The following is a 25,517-nucleotide window of genomic DNA, read 5'->3' on the forward strand; positions in this document are numbered from 1 at the left end:
TATGGGGTCGATATAATTGATATCGATGTTTATGTATTGCGATATTTTAATTTCGATATTTGTGTATGTGATTAAATAAGTATAGGATGACGATATATTTGATGTCGATATTTTAGTGTCGATAATTTTGTACTACGATAATGTGTGTTTCGATATTATGTCATAGATTCGTCGGCATACCACCAGATAGCATTACACCCGGAGAGCAGGAGGTTGACATCGTTCATCTACCCTTTCGGATGCTACCAATTCTGCAGGATGCCATTTGGGCTAGCATCGGCAGCAGCGGTCTTCCAAAAGCTGATGCACCGTCTCTTCAAGGACGTGGAAGGGGTCCAATACTTCCAAGACGACATCTTGGTCATGGGAAGCGATCAACGGGACCACGATGCCAAATTGACCAAGGTACTGAGAGTGCTTGAAGAAAAAGGGCTGATAGCTGAGTGGGAGAAATGCCACTTAGGCATGGCATCCGTCACCTACCTAGGGCACGAAATTGGAGAACGAGGGGTCACTCCGAAGAAGGAGAATGTCAAAGCAATTTGTGACACTCCGCCGCCTGCTAGCAAAGAGGAAGTCAGGTCTTTCCTAGGCATGGCCGAGTATTATAGCAAATTCATACAGCATTTCGCATCCAAAACCCACCACATGCGGATGTTGACAAGAGAAAAGACGGCGTTTGCATGGTCAGAAGAAACTCAGAGAGAGTTCGAAGGCGTCAAGAAGGATGTGACTCAAGCCATACCCCTCAGAGGGTATGACCCACAGGGGCGGACAGTGGTAACAACAGACGCCAGTGACAAAGGACTCGGCGCAGTCCTTATGCAAGACAGAGAGGGAGGAGTGATGGAGACCCTCAGTTTTGCGTCCAGGGCCTTGACAGACACTGAGAAGAAGTTCAGTGTTATTGAAAAGGAGATGCTGGCAGTGGTCTGGGCTTTGGGAAGATTTCGCCAGTTCCTGTGGGGCACTAGATTTCGGCTAAGAACAGACCACAAGCCTTTGGTGCGAGTCCTCACGTCCAGTGGGCATGCGAGTGCCACCCCGAGAATAGCGAAAATGACTCTAAAATTGCTAGAATATCGATATGATGTTGAGTACATCCAGGGCAGCAGGAACAAAGTCGCTGACTATTTGAGCAGGGCATCAGCAATGGAATTAGTGGAAGAAGAAAAGGAAGAAGAGGATGAAATGGTGGCATTGATGGAGGATCCATAGAAAGTAATCAGCAACCAAGAATGGAAGGAAGCATATCTGGCAGATAAGAGCCTCCAAGAAGTGATGGGGTACATCACAGGAGGATGGCCGGAAAAGAAACATTTGAGCGGGGCCTTGAGAAAATACTTTGAGGTGAGAGAGGAGCTCTCACTTGGCAATATGGGAATCTTCATGTACCGAGGGGACAAAGTGGTACCCCCCAGAAGGACTCGTCCCTAGACTGTTAGCCATACTACACGAAGGCCACTTGGGAATCGGGAAGACAAAACTGAGAACCAAACAAGGTTAATGGTGGCCAGGCATGGACACGCAAAAGGAACGACATGTAAGGGAGTGTAACCAATGCCAACAAGCCGATAAGACCATGACACCATTGAGGCCGTCCATAGGAAAAGTTGACACAACGAGAAATCCATGGGAAGAACTCTCCATTGACATTTTGGGACCCATCCTGGATGATCAAGGAACCCCGAAATACCTATGTGTCCTAGTGGACAAATACTCGAAGTGGCCAGAGGTACATGTCAATGAAGAGATGGACATGGATACCATACTAAAGTTCCTTACCACCATCTTCCTCAGGGAAGGCATCCCCAAATGTATATTAAGCGACAACGGCCCGCAATTCACTTCTGACAAGTGGCTAAAGTTCATGGAAAGGAATGGAGTCTGCTCAAAACACACGTCCATATACCACCCGGCAGGGAATGGACAAGTGGAACGGTTCAACAGAGTCCTGATGAGCTCCATCCAAGCAGCCATCATGATGGGGAAGGACTGGGAGAAGGAAGTGCTACATATGATATGGGCATATCGCATCACCCCCACAGGAACGGGGTACAGTCCCTTCCAGATCCTTAGAGGTAGAGATCCATTCACAAAGGACAATATGGCGTGGAAGGACAAGACGGTGACCAGTAAATGGTCTCCTGCGGTGGTACAAGCAAACCTTGAGAGGGCCCAGAGAATATATTCGGAGCACTACAATAAGAGGAGGAATGTAAAGGACACACAGTTGGAAAAAGGAGAATGGGTGAGAGTCAAACTGGCCACACTTCAACGAAAAGGGGACAGTAAATACAGCAGGCCGCTCCAAGTTAGAGAAGTACTCGGCCGAGCAGCTAGGTTGAGTGATGGGAATGTGTGGTCCCAGGATCGCATGGCCCGATGTAACAAAATAGTGCAATGGGCCCCGGAGGCACGAGAACCTGAAGTGATGGACCACGGCACATTGGGACATGATACAGACAAACAGGAAAGAGAAGGGGACAGCACAGAAATAGGATGGGAGTCAGAAGGCGGAGGTACCCCCCGTGCGAACATTTCAAGACGAGTAGAGGAAGAGCCAGTGGACAAGGGGAGAGTGTTGGTCCACAAAGATAAGGAAGCGGAGTCCATAATCCAGGGTGAGAAGGAAGCTACATCCACTCCGGTAAGGTGCACCAGAGGTGGGCGTTTGGTGGTGAGACCCTCCAGATTCCGGGACTATGAAATGGGCGATGGGCTCTAAACCCCCCACAGACTGTGTTACTTGTTTGGACAAAAGGGGGGAGATATGTAGAGTTGCCGCTCTAGTCGTTCACGCTGCGTGATGACATAGCGTGAACGGTGGCCATTTTGGGATCGCGCTTCCCAAACGCGATCATTCGGGTGCCGGAGCTGTATGAAGTGAACACGCTCGGCGCTCTGTGTGTGGGCATATTAATTAATAAAAATAACCTGTCACCACCTACTAAGGCGTCTGCTTTCCATGCATATGGCACATCTTTACAGAGGGGTGAGGGACCGGGGCGAGAGCACCAGGCATGAGGGGGAGGTGCTGAATGTGGTGCAAAATACCGAGCTGCCTACTTTGGGACTGGGGATCCAGGGTTGGAGTCTCGGTGTCGGCTCTACTCGATTGTAATAAGTAAAAATAAAAAATGTGGCGCAACATACAGAGCTGCAGACAAGTAAAATTAAACAAAAACAAAATGGGAAGGGGAACAATACCGTACTACATAACTGGTAAATGGTTGAATTCTGGAGAATCGAAACAAAATACATAAAGGAAACAATGCCCTACTAAGGCAACGGTTTAACTCACTTCATGAAGCATACAGAATTGGGGGCACGAAGAAACCCCTCATGAACAACAGGATTGGGTGAACAAAGAAAAAAGAGTGCGCCACAAATAAACAAAAGTGTAGGGGGGCATATAACAGGCCAATACTCAAGGGGAGGAGCAACACACGAGAAGGTTGGACATATAACCACAAGAAACCATAGAGAAGAAAGCTTTTCGGAATGACACATACTTTAACCAATGGATAGCGAGGACGTGGCCAAAGTCCATAGAGTGAAACACCATGTCTCAAAGACAGCATATGGGCGCTGCCTAGGCTCGCCCTAAAACGACGAGTGGTCTTTCCGTATTAGATCGGACATTTCTAGGGAGACACAAGTTAGGCAATGAGAGTTGAGGAAATACATGCAAGAACTCAGATCATTAGGAGCTACTGTCCAACTGAAGTTTTCCGCAACTCTGAGGGTAATGTGGAATAATAAAATGCGAAACATACAAGAGCCAAAGAAGGTTGAGAGCCTGATAGAACGGATGAAAGCGCAGCGTAAATAGACATTGGAGGGCTTAAAGGTGTGAATAATTAATAACCACAAATATGTTCAGGGAGGACAGCGGAGGTGTGATATATGTTGGGGCACGTTAGGATGCTGAAGAGTAGGAACTAAGTGGCAGATGTATCAAGAATTGCTTTTACGATTCTTGAATAGCGAGTTTTACCAATTCGCTATTTAAGAATCGCAAAATGCAACTTATGTTGGATTTGCATATTCCTTAATAGCGAATCGCAAATTGCTATTAAGGAATGGAGGCCCATAGGAATGAATAGGAAGACATTCGCAATTTGTGATTACAAGGCACTTTCAAAAATGCAAATATTTGCATTTTTCTAGGCATTTGCAAATTACCACCAACTTGAAGTTGGTGGTAATTTGCGATTCCAAAATGCAAATTCGCATTTTGCGATTACTACATGAATTGCATTTAGGGAATCACAAATTGCGATTACCTAACTGCATTCGCAATTTAGGTAATCGCAAAAAATTGCGTTTGCCCATTTTGCGATTGCCAAGAATTTGATGCATTGCAAAAGCCATTTTTGCGTTCGCAAACAGGCCGATTCGCAGCCTTTATACATCTTGACCTGAGTCACTGGGTGGGGAGCATGTGGGAGAAAAACTAAAAAAGAGTTCCTCATTTGCGATAAATAATATCAGAGAAGTCGACAAAGTGAAGGGGGTCAAATCACAGTAAGGTTTTTCGCGACATAATGATAGCCACACATATACATTTTCGGCTAAGGGTCCTGGCACGATATGTGATTGGGCTTAGGTGAAAAGTAGAAGGAGGAAAATCCTAGAATATTTAAGACAGTCTGATAGTGAAGAGACACATTTAGTACAAAAATTATTGGAAAGCATTTTAAAGGGGCAAAAAACGACCAGCCGTTTTGCATGTACTAACCAATCGTGTTGAGTAAAGGGGGTAGCCATCCTGATTAAAAGCTCTGCTCAACCACCTATGGGAAAATGTGTTGCTGACCCAGGGGGCGATGGCTAGTAGCAAATGTCAAGTTACATGGTGTGGGGTACAAATTTGTGGGATATTATGGTCTACACCTTGATGATTCAGAGTCTTTTCGAGAGAAATACTGCCAACTAGTGGAGGCTACAGGCCACACCTCTTGTGCAAGATTGCTGGTTATGCTTCTTGGCCACACTCCTTTTACAGACCCCCTACCCTTCTCATCCCACTTAAATCACTGCACCCTGGAGGCACAGCTGTACATCTAGAACTGGCACAATCTTCATTTTTACTTCTCTGTATGATCTCTACCTGGTGCCCAGAGGTCCCTTCCTCCAACATGTCCCATGTGGTCACTCTGGGTCACCCCAAAGACTGTGCCCCAGGAGTGGGATAGTAGGTGAATGGAGGCAAGCAAAGATGCCTGGTATTGGTAGGGATGCACAGAGGCTGGTACTGGGAGAGGACACACGAGGCTGGTAATGGGGACTGGTGCTGGATGCATCGAGGCAGGAAATGAACAGGGTATGATAGACAATATATGGTAGTGGTACTGGGCGAGGTTGCACGGAGGGAGCTAGTAATATCTAGTTCGGGAAGAGGACTTGGGATTGCGTGAAATGGAGTGTAATTGTGTGGAATGGTATTTTGTGTTGTGGAGTGAAATGTAATGGAGTTTAATTATGTGGGGTGCTGTCGAATTTTGCGGTATGAATTTGAATTATGTGTTGTGAATTGGATATATATGGTGTGTGGTGGAATTGTTTTGTCGAGTGGAATTGCGTGACTTGGTGTTCAATTATGTGGTGTTGAATGAATTTGTGTGGAGTTGAATAGTGTGGTTTGGAACAGGGTAGCATTAAGTGAAATTATGTTGAGTAGAATTATGTGGCCTGGTGCATGGAGTGTATTTATATGGATTGTTGTTATGTGACATAGAGTGGATTTATGTGGGGCCTATTTATGTGGTATCGAGTAGTGTGTAATTAGATGAAGTTGAATTATGAGGTGTTGAGTGATATTATGTGGAGTGAAATTATGTTGCGAGGTGTGGAATTGCATGGCGCTGAATTGTGTGTTGTGGAGTTGTGTGACATTGTGTTGAATTATGTGGAGTTTAGTGCTTCTAGGGGCACGAATAGCCTACTTGTTCATTTTGGAGTGGCAAAACAGGGTTGTAGCCTTCAGTTCAGACACCAAGCAGATGGGTTAGGTCCTCTATTATTCTAGCCTATGGGGAGTTAAGTGAGGCCCCAGCTAAAGGGGTGAAAGGCCATTCTGTGTAAGGGGTGTCCACTTTGTGGGCTGAAGCACAAGCAGCATCCTTGGTGGATATCTGTTGTAAAGTCACGTGGGTGGTCCCTTCCACATTTGTGAAACACCACAGAGTGTTTTAGGAGACAGAGAATCGCTATTTGAGAATCGCAAAATGCTATCTATGTATGTAGGATTTGCAAATTATTTTGCGAATTCTACATATTCCTTAATTGCGAATCACAAATTGCAATTCGCAATTAAGAAATACCTCCTCATTCATGAATAAATGGAAGACATTCTCAATTTGCGATTCTCAATTAGAGAATCGAAAATTGAGATTGCAATTTCAAGGGTGCCAGGATGTCAAAAGGACACCCTGTTGCACCCCTGAAATGTGCATGAGTGCCAATGTGGCACTTTGAAAAATGCAAAAAAATGCATTTTTCAAAGAAATCGCAAATTACCACCAACTTGAAGTTGGTGGTAATTTGCAATTCCTTATGGCCAAATTGCAGTTTTTCTGGGCCTCATACATTGCATTTAAGGAATTGCAAATTGCGATTCCTTAAGTGCAATCGCAAAATGGGAATCGCAAATTTGCGATTTCTTATTTTGCAAGGCTGTTTTGCTTACATACATACCACTTAGCTATTTTGCGATCACAAATGCCGAATTACGGCGAATTTCGGCGTTTGCGATCGCGAAATTGCCTTCATACAAATGGCCCAGAAATCCATGATATCTTTGGATCAAAGGTTTCTCGTCTATGCTGAATAGTGACAAACTGATATACGAATAAACTTTTTGGCTTGCATACCTGTTGTCCTGGTCTTGTATCGTTTCCTATTTCTCACTGACTAGTTGGGAAGACAGCTGTATGAGGTAATGTTTCATTTACTCACTGGTAAATGCATTACTCAGAGTGCTTCCTTTGCCCGAATTGATTACACCTGCTCTCCTGCCCTTTCTAACCAGGCCACCTAGGAAGCAAAGGCTTGGTCAACGAAAAGAGGAGGTGATGAGTGCGAGAGGGACTTATGTGTATTACTTTTTAGTTGAGGGAGTGTGACCCTGAGGCTCGATGTCCCTCAATGAGTAATTAACTCGAGCAAAGAAAGCAGTCTGTGCAATGCATTTACCAGTCAGTAAATAAAACATTTGGGGCTTATTTACAAGGCCCTTGCGCCACTTTTGCGTCATTTTTAACATGGGAAAAGTGTACGCTAGGAAGAGAGTGCTGGGTGGGTCTGGTGCACATGTCCCAGTGGAAGATTGAAAGGCAAGCACTGTCTATGCACAACCGTGTTATGTTTGAACTTTGCAGAAATAGAAAATTATGCTGGTGAACATGTCCAGGCAATTTTTAAATCACCCTTGGGTGTTGATATAAGGTGCAATAGGTGCAATAGTCAGTGATACGTCAGGAAAGTAAAGTAAGTGTGTAGTGGGACATACAACAAGGAGAAAGAACACACTATTTGGTCTGTGCAAGGAGGAATTGGAGAAAATAAATGACAAATGTGACATTTGGGAGAACGAATAGACGCAGGCACAGACAAGCAGTGCTTAATTTGAGACGCACTCATTTTTGGGGACTGACACCTATTTTTCTGAGAAAAAAAACATGAAAGTGAAATGACGGAGGAATAAAAAGACGGAAAAAACATCACAAAGGGAGAAATCAGGAACCTGCAAGAGTGAGATAAATGGACAGAGAGTGTCTGGTAGTGGAGTAACGAGACCTGAGGTGGAATTAAGACTATGCAGCCTTGGCATTCGGTGCAATGACTTTTCATTGTTCCGACTGCGGGTTCCTTAGCATCACTGCAAAAAAGTAAGCCTTGTGTGTAAGCCATAAATTAGAGAAGCAAATACACATTATTTGCTCTCTGTCAAATTACCCCTCACACTCAAATAACTCAGGGCGTAGTTGGCATGATGAGGCAAGCATGCTCTGTCACTATATAGAAACACAGAACATGGATTAAAATGTACACCCAACCCGACAACATAATTATGACTGTGTTCAGTATGAAAAATACATCTGTTGTTTTTATTGAGGTAAAAAAAAGAAATACAATCTAGATGATTGCTTTCTGTTGGCGTGGTGAAATATCACCTTGTGTTTATTTTTCACATCTCCGGCAGTCAGGGTTGGGTGAGACCATCCAGGTGGTAAAGACTGAAGCCAGTGGAGTGCTTGGGAAGTTTGTGGAAGCCATAAGAAGTGCATTTGTTAGCATCCTAGTGCTGTGCGACAGCCAGCCGTGGACTGTGCAGGTAAGAGTGTTGGGCCAGTGGGACCAGGTGGAGGATAATTTTGACAGACGACGTGGGGTAATTAATTATTTATTTCATTTTACCTCGTGGTTGTCCCCCTCAACCCTGCCCCACCACCCTATGCTCTTACCTGCACGGGCCGCTCCTGGCAGCAGCGGATGCATCCCTCCCTTTTTTATGGGGGAGGAGAGTGTGCTTGAGAGTGCAGCCCATGCGTTACACTAAAACGGTAAGATTTTGTGCATGATACCTCCATAAACATGTCACTGCCCTAATCCACTGACCTGGCAGCTCTGGGGTCTTTTGAGGGAGAATACGACCAGCTATAAATAATATCCCTTCAAAGCTGCCTTTGATGCCCAATGAAAAGTGAAACAGCGAGTGGTGTGGTTATGGCGCCGATCAAGATGGCCGCCTGGCGAGGAAGTTCCGCCGCATTGAGACTCTTCGTGACATGCAGGTGCGTTTCCCGCACCTATTGTCATCGGAAAATCACCCTCACCACAACCGGAACATACCAGAACCCTGTTGAGCTGTTGTGCACCATTAAGTGCGTTGCGCCTATATTCCTTTTTGCCGCCGGCCGTCTCTCTTCAGCGCGTCCGCCATCTTAGATATATGCCGGCTCCTCCGATACAGCGAGCATGTACTTTTATCGTCTCCTCACTTTCCAGAGCTCTATAGCTGAATCACTTTACTAGATGCAGCACACCTTCTCAGAGTGGGAAATTTCATGTCCTCTGCAGTGCGACCTTTTGGACATTTCATTGAATATCTCACTTGTCTCAGTGAGCCCACCATTTTGTCTTTATTACTCCATCAGGCGATACAATGAACCATATGCAGCACTGCGCTCTTCAAGGTTTGCCTCACTTTTCCAAGGTTTATTTGGAGCTCTTATGACCTTCTTAAGTGGATATTGCTACATCTACTTTTCTTTGCAATCATTTTTGAATGCTTCATTTTTGCTGGTTCCTCAATTATGCCTATTCATGACTAGCTTTTCTATTCATGACGTTTTTAGTCACCCCAAGTGGTCACTCTATATTATTCTTTCTGTGTAGTTTAGAAGCTACTTTTGCTGTTTAGGTCGTGCAACGGACGCTGTGCTACTTGAGTGACTCTTATTTATGGGAAGACTGCGTAAACCACAATTTGTTTTTGTACCTAAAAAACGAACTTCATTGACAAATCCACTTCCTTCTTCAGTGCTAAATTCATCTTGTACCACAGGAACAATGACTTGTGTTGCTTCCAATCACAATTCCTCATCACAGTCTACAACTATTAAAACTTCTCCGCCTTCTTCGTCTTCTAAACGTCTAAAGCATGATCCTCCTTCTACCGACAAATCGTCATCTCCCATTTCCTTGGAGCTGTTGTTGGAGGAAATCCGTGCCTTATGCCCGTTTGTAGAGGAAACAAACAGCAAAATGCAATTCCTAGAGGAAAAGTGGTCTTCAATGGAAAGTAGAGTCTCTTCAATGGAACAGCAACTTTCACTGGTCCAAGGTGACTCTCAGAGACTTTCTTCTTTAGAAAAGGAGGTTCGTAATGTTCAACAACATACTGAGGATTTGAAAAATAGGAATTGGAGGAACAATCTAAGTATTTATGGATTGCCTGAAGCTTTAGAAGGTGATGATCCTGTCTCCCTTTTTTCCTCCTTTTTGCCGAAGCTCTTAGAAATGCCTTCTTCTACGTCCCTCAGTATCCACAGAGCTCACAGACTTGGTCTTTGTCCTCCACTTTCTACAACATTGGTCAAACCAAGGAGAGTCATAATTCTTTTCTTAAAATTTACTGACTTGCTCTCAATCCTCTCTGCATCTAGAGCCAAACGACAAATTTCTTGTCTTGGTCAGATGGTGTTTTTTTCTCAAGATGGCTCTAATGCTGCTGCAGCCAGAAGGAGGGAGTTCCTTAATCTTCGAGCACCCCTATGCGCTCTTGGTGCTCTATATGGCCTTTTTCAACCCAGCATTTTTAAGGCTACTTTTCAAAACTAGACTTGGGGGCAGATGTATCAAGCGTTTTTTTTGTCGCAAACGCTGCAAATCGCAAAATAGCAGCGTTTGCGACAAAAAAAACGGGAAATGGCATGTATCATGCAAAAAGCCTCGCAATATTAAGGAATCGCACATTTTGCGATTCCTTAATATTGCGTAAGCATTTAAGAAATCGCAAATTGCAATTTCTTAAATGCTATGTATTAAGCATTTCAGTTTTGCGAATTTAAGCTAAGAAATCGCAAATTACCACCAACTTGTAGTTGGTGGTAATTTGCGAATTCTTTTACAAATGCACATTTTGCAATTTGTAAAGGTGCCATGTGACGCTCATACATGCTCTTAGGGCATGTATGTGCACCATATGCGCACACATATCAATTTCAGGGGTGCAGCAGGGTGTCCTTGAGACACCCCTGCACCCTTGAAATTATTCTCAATGTGAGATTCGCAAATTGCGAATCGCAAATTGAGAATAATTTCACATTCATTCTTATGGGCCTCCTGGCCCATAGGAATGAATGGGAAATTATTCCTTAATTGCGATTTTAAGAAATCGCTAAGAACTAGCGAATTTCTACATACATACCATTTTGCAATTCTCAAATAGCGATTCCTTAAAAATCGCTATTTGAGAATCGCAAAAGCGTATCTTGATACATCTGCCCCTTGGTCTTTTCAAGATCCCTGCGGAACTTAGGAACTTTATTCACTCCCATACTACAAGTGATATGGACATTGCTGGTTCTTCTAACGGTTAGAATTTTTCTAGCTATGTCATGGACTTTGCTAATCCTTCTAATGGTGCATTAGTTGTCTATTTATCGGTCTTTCAGTGTATTATTTATTTATTTTTTAAGTTCTTCTAATGTTGTTTATTTAAAGTTCCATCTGTTGCTCATGTTTATCTTATTCATTGTCTTATGTTTGCTGGCCACCCAACTTTTCATATTTTACCTGATGTTTATTGTCTCTCTTTTGTATATCCCTACAGGCTCGTCTGTTTATGTTCAAATACTTATGGTCCGTTTCCTTTCCCTTCCTCGTCCTGATGCGGTCCGGACTCCCCAGGTTCGGGCGTTTCATCTTTTCGTGTGTCGTTCTCGCCCCAGTGTGCTTCTCTCCTTGTCCCCCTCAGGTATGTTTTTTCAGTCATCCGTTTCGGATATGTACTGTCTCTTCTTAGTTTACTTCTCTCTTTCCTTCTTCCCTCTTCTCCTTCTCTCTTCCTGTTTTCTAATGGATATATTATTCCCTTCTCTTCTTCTGACTGACCCCTCCATCTTTTTTTCTTGTCTTTTTCTTTCAAACTCTCATTTGCTTCTTCCTTTATTGCTGCTTGATGATTATGCAGTTTTCTTCACTTACCTCCATCTTCCACATTTTTTTTCTACACATCTATTTTGTATATCCTATGACTTTATTCCTATTATTTCTTTATCTTACTATTTCACATGCTCATTCTTAATTTTATACCCATTTGCATTTTTCAATATTACACTGCATTATTTATAATGTTAGTCTTTTTCATTCAGAGTTATTACATAAAATGTAAAGGGTTTTAATAATCCTATAAAGAGGCAGATAATTCTTTTACATTTTGCTCCTATAAACCTGATTTAGTTTTATTACAAAAAAAACATATTTATCTGAGGCTGAAGCTCTTAAACTCAAACGTAATTGGGTTGGCTCAGTATTAGTATCTCCTACAAAAAAATGGGGTTGTTGTTTTATGCCATAAAAAGTTGAAATGCTCTGTTGTAACGCAAGTTATTGATTCTGATGGTAGGTGGATTTTGGTCAAACTACTAATTAATAATATCTCTCTCACTGTGTTTAATCTTTATGGCCCAACTCAACCCGATCCCTCTTTTTGGACTACTGTTACAGATACGTTTTTTCAATATAAAGATGAATGTTTTATACTTGGAGGTGATTCTTATTAAGGTATGCACCCCTTTATTGATCACAAATCCAAAGTACGTTTAATTCTTTATAAAACTCACAATTTCTCAATACTATCACACAGACTCATCTTGTTGACACCTAGAGACTATGCTATCCAGACCAATCTGAATTTTCTTTTTTTTCCCCTCCACATGGATCCCTATCCCGGATTGATTATACATTTCTTTCTAAATCCTTGGCCCAGAACCTCGTTTCCTCCTCAAGCCCATTTGGATTTCGGATCATGCTCCAGTGGTTGTTGACTTTGACTTACTCCCTTCCCGCTCTAAAGCTTCCAGGGGGAGATTTAATAATTATCTTTTACAGGATCCAGTTTTTCCTCTTTCTTCACCTCTTTTGCTGAAGAATTTTTTTCTATTAATGAAGACTCTTCGATGTCCCCTGTTTAGGTGTGGGATAGTTTTCCAGCCTCTGCTCGAGGTTTTAGTATAGATTTTGTCTCTAAGAAAAAGAAACAGACCTCCAATAAATATAAAGCTTGATTGTCTTCCATTAAACACTTAGAACATCAGTTTTATACTTCCTCATCTGATTCCACTCTGCAGAAACGTATTCGTGCAAAGATGGAGTTAAATAAAATTTCTACTGATAATGCTTCCTTCACTTTGCTCCGAGGTTGTGCCAGATATTATGGGGGTCGAAATAAAGTTGGCTCACTCCTTGCTAATTAATTAAAATCTAGTAAAGAGAGAACACTAATCGTTTCTATTCAATCAACGGATGGTAAACATCTTTTCAAGGATCAGGATATATTAGACGAGTTAACTAAATTTTATAGTGTTTTATACACTCCGGAGTCACCCCCATCTAACTCACTCATTGATGAATATCTCCGTACTATTCCTCCTCCTTCCTCTTCAGATCTAGATTTCGCTTCTTTAGTCATAGATCTCTCACTTCAGGAAATTTCCTCCTCCTTGAACTCATCAAGAAACATAAATCCCCTGGTCCTAACGGTTTTTCAGTAGAATTTTATCTTCATTTCTCCAATTTATTATTACCAAAACTCTTTCAACTTTTTCAAGTGGTACTTTTCTAGAGGCAAAAATTACCGCCCCCATCTCCTTGATAAATGTTGATTATAAGATTTTTGCCAAACTTTAAGTATTACCGTTGAATCTTTTCTCCCTCATTTAATAGGCTCAGAACAATGTGGATTTGTCAAGGGTAGACTAACCTCTGATAACTCTCATCTATTTTTTATGTTTTTAATAAGGCTTCTTCTCTACCTTTGCGGCGATCTCCATTGATGCAGAAAAAAGCCTTTGATAGGATGGACTGGTCCTTTTTGTTTAAATCTCTCCGATGGCATGGTTTTGGTGCTAAATTAATATCTCTTATCTCCCTCCTTTATTCTGCTCCCTCTGCTTCCACCATCTTTAATGGCCAAATCTCACAGCATTTTTCACTTCATCGAGGTGTTAGGCAGGGATGTCCATTATCTGCCCTTTTATTTGTTCTACCTCTTGAGCCTTCTATCTCTCATATTCATCATAACCTCTCTATTTTTGGATTCCCATATGGAGATCATCATCTGAAATTATCTGCTTATGCTATTTTACACTTCGTTTCCAATCCAGACTCCTCTATCCCTTCATTATTACAAGAAATCTCCGATTTCTCAGCAGTGTCAGGTTATAAGATTAACTCTGATAAGACAGAAGTTTTACAAATTACCAAATTTTGTTTCAACCAACAATTTGTTTCTACTGGCTTTCATTGTAACAGCTGTAAAATCAAGTATCTCGGTATTTGGTTTTCCAACTCTATTACGGAATTAGTTAAATTAAACATGAATGTTGCTCTAGATCGCATTTCCAAACTTTTCTCTTCTTGGAACCCTCTCTTTCTCTCCTGGTGGGGTCGTCTTGATTCCATTAAGATGATGATCACTCCAATTCTACTATATTACTTTTCAATGATTCCAGTCTGTATTCCCGTCAACTTTCTTAAAAGAATAGACTCCTCTCTTTCCAAATTTCTATGGAAAAATAAAAAGTCCAGAATTTCTTTATTTTATCTCATAAAACCGAGGCTTGCTGGTGGGGTACATTTTCCAGATTTGCGGTTACATCGTAAGGCTTTCTGCTTAAAACAAGCTTCTCATTGGCTTCTTATGGGATCCTCTCCCTTTACTCCTTATGGGTAAATATTGAACGCTGATTATTTACCCCTTTCTCGACTAATGAAGTTCTCTCTTTTCCTGCCAAGAATGCCTCACATCCCTTCCACTATTTAAACACACCTGCTCATTGTTAAGACAATTCTCAACCAAAAATAATCTCCAGAAATGCTTTTACTCATTCTCCTCTTTGGCATAATCGTCTTATCACCATTAATAATAGACCTCTGTACTGGTCCTCATGGAGAACAAGGGGGATTACCTGGGTCAAAGACTTGTTTGATGGTACTTCTCCCTGTTCTTTTCCTATTTTTCAATCTACATTCAATTGTCCTCGTTCATTTTTATATACATTTTCCAGACTTATGGAATTAATTCTAAGTATTTTCTACTCCCTCCCTTCTGATTAACCTTCAATTACTTAGGACTCACTTCTTAAAATGTTGGCATCACTTTCAAAAGCTTCCTTAATTTATAAATTCTCCTATTCCTCGAATCCAGAACGAGTCAAGATTGAGGTGGAACTCGCTTGGGAATCAGACTTAGATTTTCAATGGAGATCTGATATATGGAATAAGATTTGGGCTCGGTCGCTGAAGATCTCGAGATCCGCTTCCACCACTCAATCTATGTTCTTTCTATATCATAGATTATGTTTCACTCCCATTTATATAGCTAATTTCACACACATAGATAAAAAGAAATGTTGATCCTGTAATTTTCCATCAGCAGATCTTTCGCATCTTCTTATTTTATGCCCCACTGTAATGTCTTTTTGGAAACAAATTTGGGCTCGTCTATCCAACATTTTTAAGATCCATACTCCCATGTCCACTCTTCTTCTCTTTATGGAAGTCTATCAGAATCCATCACTTTATCATCCTATAAAAAAGGGTTGTTTGATCTTATGTTAGCTTTAGCATTTCAAAAATTACGATAAACTGGAAATGTTTGACCAAGCTTTCAACTAAGTCATGGTGGAATACTGTGTGTCAATATCATAGGTTAGATGCCTCCCAATGTAATCCACATGTAAACAGAGATGTATTTTGGTTGCCATTAACTACTTATTTAAATAAGGTTTCAATCAATACTGTTTCTCATCATCGTTCTGAAAATTTCCAACCCCCTTGAATACCCTTCCTCTTTATTCTCTCTTTCTGCTTCTTATAATATTTGGCAACGTTTTTATTCAGCAGTTAACTTGTTTTTGATATCTTACGATTTTCGGAGCATAATATTACTATTTATTTACTATTTAAAAAAATATATTTTCTACCCCTTCTTTCCCCCTCCCCTCTTTTCCTTTCCCTTTTTCCCCTAAAAATGTAAACAGCTTTCTACTCTGATTTTATTTCCTACTCTATTTTGCTTGCAAGCTATCCTTTACATTGATATTCTTTAGGCCTATGTTATGTTGTATTGATATTTTATGATTCAATAAAGCTTATTAAACATAAAAAAAAGAAAAGTGAAACAGCGTTAGATAAATACACTCTCAAGTGTGTCTTAGAGGCAAAAGAAATGGAGAGACATAGAAAGGCTGACAAAGAATCGAAATAAAACCAGCCAGAAAGACCAGATGAGACGACAAAAAGAAGAGTCAAAAACACAGACAAAGCAGTGAAATTCAAGTTGAGATGGGAAGCATACAACAAACACTTGAGGGAAGTGCCACTTTACGAAGAAGCACAATGGTGAACCCCAAAGAGCCTACATTAAATTAAATTTGTGCGCAGCTCCTATGATGAAGAAGTCCCTTTCTTTTAGCAACATGGCCCCTGTTCTGTTTCCTAATATAATTGTAATCTTCTTTTCACTGGTGTCAAATTTCAGGGTCATGCCAGCAGTTGGCAGAAGATGTAAGCATGCGAATCTTCTGTTGTTGATTTGCGTGGTAACATTTCAAGCTGAGCATTTAGTGAGAACACTTTTAATGTTGAATCTTCAAGGAGCCATCCACATCTGTACTTGCAGTATAAACAGCAATGAACTAAGATACAGCGCGATGTGCCGTGCTGATACACAGAAGGAAACAAACAAAAGTGGGCGGCCGCTATATTTAAAGTGAAAGCTACACATTGACTAGATACAGAAAATGGCCTAAGAAAAAAAGCAGTCCTCAGGAGAATACTTAAACACTGAAAGCGTAAGGAGATCGTACTTGGCCGGTGCTCCCTGGCAGAAAAGCGGAAATACAAAGTAGGGAAAAGAAGAAGGATTGCCCAGTAGCAAGCAAGGATTTCTAAAGGACAGTGGCACAGGCAAATAAAAAGCAATGGCAAGCAGTGGGCAGAGTTTAACTCCACAAACCATCTACAACAGGTTGCTAAGCGACAGCGCAAGCACTGTCTAGGCTCGACCTAATAAAAAAATTACACACGTTCCATCAAATATTTGCAGCAGCTAAACAGTCAAAGAATGGATCCTCACATAAAACTGTACTTAAAATGCAAAGCAAATTGAAAAAATTCAGACTGAATGAGGCTCTGTCGCTGTGGATTGTATAAGTGTATCAGGGCCATGACCCCAATGACACAAGACCACCGGAATAACCATAACTGCATCACCAGTAAAAAGTTCTTTATGCTCATTAAGGTATAAAATAGGAATATTCAAGCCCATCTTCCCAATGGAGAAAGGAAAATCATGGCAGTATCTGATGTTAACAATTAGTTGTGCAGCAATTCAATAAAGTGCAGAGTGCATAGGTTCTAAAGGGCTGATGCACATCCTCCTTACACGCGAAAAAGGCAGTGTAGAGCAACGCAGGCAATTCAAGGTTATTGGCTCAGCACCCCTTTAGATTAGCATATCTAGAAACCCCACATAACAGAGTGTTATGAGCCCAAATGTACCCCAATATAGGCCTAGGTAGCTACACAACCTTTTACCTACATTTGTCCTACTATGCTCTACATAATGGTTCCGGCACAGACCTTTGACCTAGTTATGCACTTTATGATTAAATATCGATCAGCTTTCTCCAAAACTATCCTCATTTATTATGCATTAGGATTCCTAGTAACATATTTTAATTCCCACAGGACGTACACAGCAGGATTACCATCTTCTGCATAATAACTCTGTACAAAAGTCACTGCTAATGTCATCCTTTGACGACAGGTCCACTATACATAATGACAAGCCATTTCATACCTAGGTGGGACGCCTGAGGGTATTTTGTGGGTATAAAAGAACTACATCTTCGCTGCGGGACCAGAGGAGAAGCTTTCATGCTGACACTAGACGCGGAGGTCCTGGCCTGCGGATGCTCCAGCACGCAGTGGTCTGACAACCCTTGCGGGGTCCAACTCGAGCCCAAGACGACGCCCTTCATTCTCTCCCATCAGGTAATGGGGTTTGCTCTTTCCTAAGGGGATTCTTGGCTGTACACCCACATACATGCTAGGTATACTTAGGTGCACTTAGATATGGTTTGCATCTTACGAGTGCGCATGATTACTGCCATGTATCTATATGCCTGCATATATTCACTGTTTTAGCACCATGGTAGAATTCTAGCTTTTATTTACTCTGTTGGTGCTTGTAATCTTATATATCTGTTTCTGTCTAATGCTTGTCACAACAAACATGTTTTATACTAGAATGACGCTGGTTCAATAAATGCTTATTGAAAACGTCCCCATTGTTTATTCTGTATATCTTCCTGAGACTAAGTGAGCACGAAAGACTGAGCAAAAGGTACTGTACTGTTTCCACGGTCCCTGAAGGATCAAGGGTTGTCATGTTCAATAGTTGCCAGAAACTATTCACTCCTTGGTAAGGTTAGGGGCCTTATGATAACACTGTGAGCTAGCTGGTGTAAAGGCTAACATATCCTTTGGGGGTGTCGGGAATCAGTCTGGACACCAATCCCTTAGTTTGTGTTATCTAAACGTGCAGATCCTATGTATTATTAGGAACTACACAAGAAGTATGTTGAAAGTGCAGAGTACGTGGGTGCAAAAGTGTTGATGCACAGCCTCCCTAGTCACCATATAGAAGTGATGAGTGGCATAGCCACGCCCACTGGAATTACGCAGCAGGAAAGGGCCAATGTTTGCAGCAGGGTTGAGTAAATTCTGTGGCAAAAAATCCCAAATTATGTGGCGTGACGCAACACATTCTTTAATAGTATTACTTCATTATTTTGTATGTTTTACACTTGTTAACACTTCATGGGTATTGGAGTACCTCATTAGTACCAGTTTAATACCCAAATAGAGCAATAAGCAACAGAAAAGTGACCAGGCAACCTTTGCAAAAGGCCTTCCACTGTGCGGTAACATGTGCCACTGCGGTTTTAGTGACTTTTGAACCGTTTGAGCTAGAAACAATTTTTTTGTTAAAATCTGCAGATTATGCAGCAGATGATGGAATATGTGGCAAATATTTAAATATGCGAAAATCGGCGCACCCTGTACAATCGCATATTTCCAGTGACCCCGGGCATAGCATACAGTTCTGGTTATTAGCCCACCAACTTTTGATATTAGTGTGACTAGAAAGATGCATTACACAGGTACATTAAAAGTACTTTGAAACTGAGTTTGAGTACTGTTAATCGTCCCTCCTTGGATCAAAGGTCAAGAGGTTTGAATGAGCGACTGTGGTACTAGATGTGCAGTAGAGTGCTAGTTGGACAGATTCAGGTGCAGGTGTGCACTCCTGCACCCAGATGCCTTATTAGGCTGCAGTTGCCCAGCTTGCCGACAGATGCATCTGGCAGCTTCACTGGGGATTGGTGGTAAATGTGGAATTGAGTGCCAAGCAGACCCGTAATGGCAATTTTTCTTTTCCACCCATCTTAGATATTTTACCACCTGCCAGTTCAGGTGTGAGTACCCAGGAGTGAAACAGGCCAACACAGCTTGCCTCTGTGTGCGGATTCCTTTTTGGTTGAAGGGGACTCTAAGAAGCTATCTCTTTTCCCCTACTGGATTTCTGCAGTAGTAGTAGTGACAATTGATCTTCGCAGAGATAGCAAATGTTCGATGTAAGCTTCCTCTGCCAAAGGATACCCTGTGTTGAAATATTTTTGGGATGCAAGTACTCGATAGTTGTTTAGAGTCATCCAAGTGTGGGCTCTACTTGCAAAGACAGACTTATCTTCAGTTAGCGAGAGAAGCGTTATTGTTTTCCATGTCAGTTTTTTGAAGGCTGAGTGGCTGCCGGGATTTCTAAGAGGTGGGTTAAGCTGGTTACTGACAATGATTCTTGGATGTAGACCCCGGCGGCTGAGGTGTCTCGCTGTTGCAAGCCCTGCCACAAATGGTATTTCAGGGTGTTGGAATCTGCCTTCCTAATTGAATCCAGCAAGTTATAAACGCTCCTTACCTGGCCAATGTCTCCTTTTCCAGGCCAAACTTCAGCCTTATCTGTGCCGGTGAGGTGTAGTTCGGAAGATTGAAGATGATCCTATAAGCTTTTGCCATAGAATTGTTCAGTGTTTACCCATCCCTTCCTCTCAGTAGTTCGCTTCCACATGTTATGGTTGGTGAGAACTTGGCTTGCGCCACCCACGAAGGGGAGACAATGTTGGCCCTGTCAGTTTCAGTTCAAGATTTTTTACCATTACTGCCTGAACCAATCAATCAATCAGGGAATTGTAAGCACGTTACTCACCCCTGAGGGTCTCAAGGCTCTGAGGGGGTGGGGTGGGTAAGCATCTCCGTTCAGTCGAAGAGCCATGTCTTTAGTGTCTTCCTGAAGATGTTCAGAGAGGGGTCACGTCTGATGTTCACCGGGAGCTCTTTCCAGGTCTTGGCCCCGATGTAGGAGAAGGCCCTTCTGCCCGTTCTGGCTCTTTGGATACGTCGGGTTCCGGCGAGGGCGTGGTCAGCAGAACAGAGTTTTCTCTTGGGTACGTGGAAGGAGATCCTCTCATTGAGGTATTGTGGTCCAGTGTTGTGGAGGCATTTGTAGGTGTGGGTAAGTATCTTGAAGGTAATTCTCTTCTGAACGGGGAGCCAGTGGAGGTCTCACAGGTGTTGGGTGATGTGCTCTTGCCGAGGGATGCAGAGGACGAGTCTCACTGTGGTGTTCTGTATGGTCTGCAGTTTGCAAAATACAGACTTGTTGATTCTGGCATAGAGAGCGTTTCAGTAGTATAGTCTGCTGGTTATGAGTGTGTTGTGATGGTTTTTCTTGATTCGAGTGGATCCATTTGAAGGGCTTGCGAAGGATGCAGAGGGTGTTGAAGCAGGTGGAGGCAATGGTGTTGACCAGCTGGGTCATGGAAAGGGAGGAGTAGAGTACGATACTGAGGTTCCGAGCATGGTCATGGGGGTGGGCAAGCTGCCGAGGGCGGTGGGCCCCAGGTGCTTTCCCAGGCGGTGGGGAAGGTCCGAGGACGAGGACCTCTGTCTTCTCTGAGTTAAGCTTCAGGCAACTGCTGCACATCCAGGATGCAACGTCCTTCATACCTTCCTGAAAGCTGAGTCTGGTGGTGACGGGGTCTTTGATGAGGGAGAGGATGAACTGGGTGTCATCGGCATAGGAGACAATGTTGAGTCTGTGGTGTCTGATGATGGCATAGAGGGGGGCCATGTAGATGCTGAAGAGCGTTGTGCTGATTGATGGGCCTTGTGGCACCAGGCTCTTACATTTGATTGCCAAATAGGCTGTCTTTATCAATGATTGACCCTAAGTATTTGTTTTCTTCTGCTGTCTTAATCCGTGAGTTGGCCTAGTACCAAACCAGTGTGCTTTCTTTGCTGTTATTAATCATCATTTCTCACGTTTTATCAAGATTAATATTCAGACCATTCTCAGCAGAATATTCTTGCATTGTGTTAAGAAGGTGTTGCAGCCACACTTGGGTGGGGCTGACCAGGACCACATCAACAGCATTACAAGAAGCTGTAGAGTGTCATGCGCCCTATTTTTGGGGCATGGGAGTAGTTGTTGATTAGCCTCTGCGTCAGGCCAGCCCAAAAGTGGTTGAATAAGGTGGGCACAAGAACACACCCCTGCTTCAGCCCTTTGCTTGTTGGTATCTGTTTAGAGAGGTGTGTTCCAGTGCCCAGCTTGACCTGAACACATGTGTCCGAGTGAAGTGGTATGAGCATATCCAGCAGGGCCTGAGAGATGTTCCAGTTGGCCACCTTACTCCAGTGTTTGCCCCGATACACATGATCAATCAATCAATCAATCATTTGTAAAGTGCACTACTTACTCGGGAGGGTCTCAAGACGCTGAGGGGTGGGGGAGTGCTGCTACTGTTTGAAAAGCCAGGTCTTGCAGAGTCTTCTGAAGGTCTGTAGGTCTTTGGTATGCCGTTGGTGGATGGGGATGTCTTGGCGGCGAGGTGGGAGAATAATCTGCCACTGGCGGTCACTCTTCGGATACGGGGGACAGTGGCGAGAGAGTGGTCGGCGGAGCGGAGCTGGCGGGTGGGGGTGTAGAAGCTTAGTCGGCTGTTGAGGTACGCTGGTCCGGCGTTGTGGAGTGCTTTGTGTGCATGGGTGAGGAGCTTGCAGGTTATCCTCTTGTTGACGGGGAGCCAGTGCAGGTCTCTCAGGTGGGGTGTTATGTGGCTGCGGCGAGGGATGTTGAGGATCAGGAGCGCGGAGGCGTTCTGGATGTGTTGGAGCCATTTCAGGAGTTTGGCCAGGGCTCCTGCATAGAGGGCGTTTCCGTAGTCCAGTCTGCTGCTGATGAGGGCCTGGGTGACCGTCCTTCTTGTTTTGGTGGGGATCCACATGTAGATCCTGCGGAGCATGCAGAGGGTGTTGAAGCAGGAGGAGGAGACGGCGTTGACCTGCTTTATCATGGAGAGGGTCGAGTCGAGGATGACCCCTAGGTTGCGTGCGAGGTCGGTGGGCGTTGAAGCTGTTACTAGTGCGGTCGGCCACCAGGAGTCGTCCCAGGCCGAGGGGGTGGATCCGAGGATGAGGACATCCATCTTGTCCGAGTTCAGGTTCAGTCGGCTGTTTCTCATCCAATCGGCGACGGCCTTCAATCCTTCGTGGAGGTTGGTTTTGGGGCGGAGAGGGGATCTTTGATGAGGGAGAGGATCAGCTGGGTGTCATCGGTGTAGGAGATGATGTTGAGGTCGTGCAGTCGGGCGACGTGGGCGAGCGGTGCCATGTAGATGTTGAACAGCGTTGGGCTGAGGGATGAGCCCTGGGGTATGCCGCTGATGATCTCGGTGGCTTCGGAGCGCAAGGGGGGGAGGAGGACGCTCTGTGTTCTGCAGGCGAAGAAGGAGAAGGTCCAGTCCAGGGCTTTCTCTTAGATCCCGGTGTCGCGGATGCGTGTTCGTAGTGTGCGATGGCAGACCGTGCTGAACGTGGCTGATAGGTCCAGGAGGATGAGGACCGCGGTTTCTCCGTTGTCTAGCAGTGTCCTGATGTCGTCGGTGGTGGCAAATTAGGGCAGTTTCGGTGCTGTCGTTGCTGCGGAACCCGGACTGGGACAGGTCCAGGATGCTGTTCTCCTCGAGGAATCTGGTCAGTTGTTTGTTGACGGCCTTCTCAGTGACCTTCGCCGGGAACGGGAGCAGGGAGATGGGTCGGAAGTTCTTGAGGTCCTTGGGGTCAGCCTTGGGTTTCTTGAATACGGAGTTGATCTCGGCGTGCTTCAAGCTCTCCGGGAAGGTTGCTGTCTCGAAGGAGATGTTGGTGGCTTTCCGGAGATGGGGTGCGATGATGGTGCAGGCTTTGTTGAAGATGTGGTGTGGGCATGGGTCTGACGGGGATCCGGAGTGGACAGAGTTCATTATCTTGATGGTGTTGTCGTTGTTGATGTTGGTCCAGGAGAGCAGGCGGGTGGTGGTCGTGGGGTCAGGGGTCTCTGTGGTTGCCGGGGCGGTTGCGGCACTGAAGCTGTCGTGGATGTCTGGTATCTTGCGGTGAAAGAAGGTGGCCAGCGAGTTACATGGGCCTTGCGAAGGTGGGATGTCGTTGGTGTTGGAGCTGGGGTTGGAGAGTTCCTTCACAATTTTGAAGAGCTCTTTGCTGTTGTGTGTGTTGTTGTCTAGATGGTCTTTGAAGGAGGCCCGTTTGGCAGATCTGATGAGGTGGTGGTGTCTGCGGGTGGTGTTCTTGTGGGCTGCGTAGCTTTCTGGTGTTCGTTTACGGATCCAGTTCTTCTCTAGCTTTTGGCAGGTTTGCTTGGAGGTATGGAGGTCTTCAGAGAACCAGCATGCTTTCTTTCTGGTGTGGCTGTTGGAGGGTTTGTTGAGTGGGGCAAGGGTGTTGGCGCACTTGTTGATCCACAGTCTGAGGTTGCGGTCAGCGGTGTCGGGGTTGGTCGGGTCTGCGGGTGGGCTCCCTGAAGTCGATGAAGCAGAGGTGGAGTGGTATCTTGGAGACTTTCACTACGTCAATAAGGGGTCAATAAGGCGTGCCTGTCAGGTTATAAAACCCTGTCTGGTTAATTCATGTGACAGTGCCCCAGCAAAATATTTAGCCTCATTGTCGAAGATGGCAACCAGATGGTAGGTTTCACCAAAGAGCTATCCCTGCTTTCAAAGATTGGTGAGATGAGGCTGGCAGTGTTCCCCTGAGCCTAAATAGGGAAAAGACTGGTTCCAGTATCTCCGTCCAGTGCTTTGCATCTTGCTTGTGTAGGGCAGGGGGATATTGCTGGGATCCAGGGCCCCCTCTCTTCTGTATTTTGCAATTTGACTTCTGATTGGTTTTAATGTGGGACAGTATGAAAGAGTTATATAGACCTGCTGCTGGTTGAGATCCTCTCAGTCTGTTTCTTGCTCCTCTTAGACCTCTCCTCGCTCTTCCAACTTCGCTCCTCTTAATTCGGTCCTTGCTCCTCTTAGTCCGCTCCTCTCAGTCCACTCCTCGCTCTTCTAAGTCCGCTCCTTTAAGTCCGCTCCTCGCTCCTCTTAATCCGCTCCTTGCTCCTCACAGTCCACTCCTCTCTCCTCTCATATTTGACTGACACTGCCCCAGCCTATACTGGCCTGCTGTGAAATATAGCCTGGTGAGATTAGGTATCTGCTGTACAGATTATTTTGTTTGCACGAACCACATAGGTTAGTGTGCCTGCTGCAGAGTTGTGCAAATACCCTAACTAGCAGTAATTTGAATCTGAAATTAACCAATATAGCCTGCCATGTGACAAAGGGCTGCTATAAAAGACTATCTATAAAAAATGGTTTAATGTCTAGATAACCCTGTCAGGTTCAACAAGCTGAGGATTCATCTCCTTGAACCAAATAACGTTGAAAACATAATCGGGCATTTGAGGCTGAAATCTTTTGTATTGTGATTAACCTCTCTAGACATTTCTGTAGAACATCGACTAACATTTTCAGATTTTTGTATAATGTAATTTATGATCTGTGTAGTATGATTTTGCTTTTTGAACTTTATTGATTCCTATGAAATTCTGCTTTAGCTTTGTCTAATTTATGGTCATAGCAGATAAGTTGCTGTTATGAGGTCCAAATGTAATTAATGTACTAAATGCAAAATATTAGGTGAACATTTGTGGTCGTATTTTTATTGGGAGAAGTGTGTGAATGCTGGGTGGTAGGAATTTTATGATCCTCACAGATTCTGAAATGTTTCTGCACAGAAATATGAGGAAAATCTGTGATTTAGCCAAAGGCCATTCTGGGTAAGAAAATGTGTCAGAATCTATGCAAACTACACCACCCCAGACTACTCTAGGTACCTTGTTTTCAAAAATGCTTCCCTGGGTGCCGATCGAGTCCTGGCCTAGATACCATGGCTACCCACAATGCCACAATTGGTCAGTTTACAAGACAAGATCCTTATCTTTCCTTGTGTCTTAGGTGCTTTAGGGAGCCTTTCATTTCATGGGTGATAACTCAGTCACGAAAGTGGGGTACTAGAGTTATCGGAAGAAGTGTTGGCACGCTGGGTGGTTGGACACTTGTGGATCCCCGAAGTTCATTAGCGTGATCTGCTCTCACTTTTGATTTGCTGAGCAACATCAGTGCAACAGCATGCTGCGCAATATGCTGCAAAAATCAAACTTGGGACTCTTGGAAAGAATTAATCCTCGCATATTGACTTTGATTTTGGGAAATAAAATTTTTCTGGTGTTTTTGTCGAGAAAAAAATTATTTTCCAGTACTGTGGAT

The 25,517-nt window shown here is 43.7% G+C and overlaps 1 protein-coding gene across 6 annotated transcripts in view; it reads left to right on the plus strand.

Annotated features, from left to right (window-relative positions):
• LOC144767988 (guanylate-binding protein 3-like) overlaps positions 1-25,517 on the plus strand; it is a 232,613-nt gene that overhangs the window by 75,685 nt on the left and 131,411 nt on the right. For all 6 annotated transcript variants that reach the window (XR_013598404.1, XR_013598405.1, XR_013598406.1 and 3 more), the window contains exons 2-3: positions 11,345-11,488; positions 17,604-17,793. The gene's annotated coding sequence lies outside the window, so the exon portion shown is untranslated. The remainder of the gene's footprint in view (positions 1-11,344; positions 11,489-17,603; positions 17,794-25,517) is intronic.

Source organism: Lissotriton helveticus, chromosome 7 (genome assembly GCF_964261635.1).
Source record: "Lissotriton helveticus chromosome 7, aLisHel1.1, whole genome shotgun sequence".
In the NCBI taxonomy this organism is placed as follows: domain Eukaryota; kingdom Metazoa; phylum Chordata; class Amphibia; order Caudata; family Salamandridae; genus Lissotriton; species Lissotriton helveticus.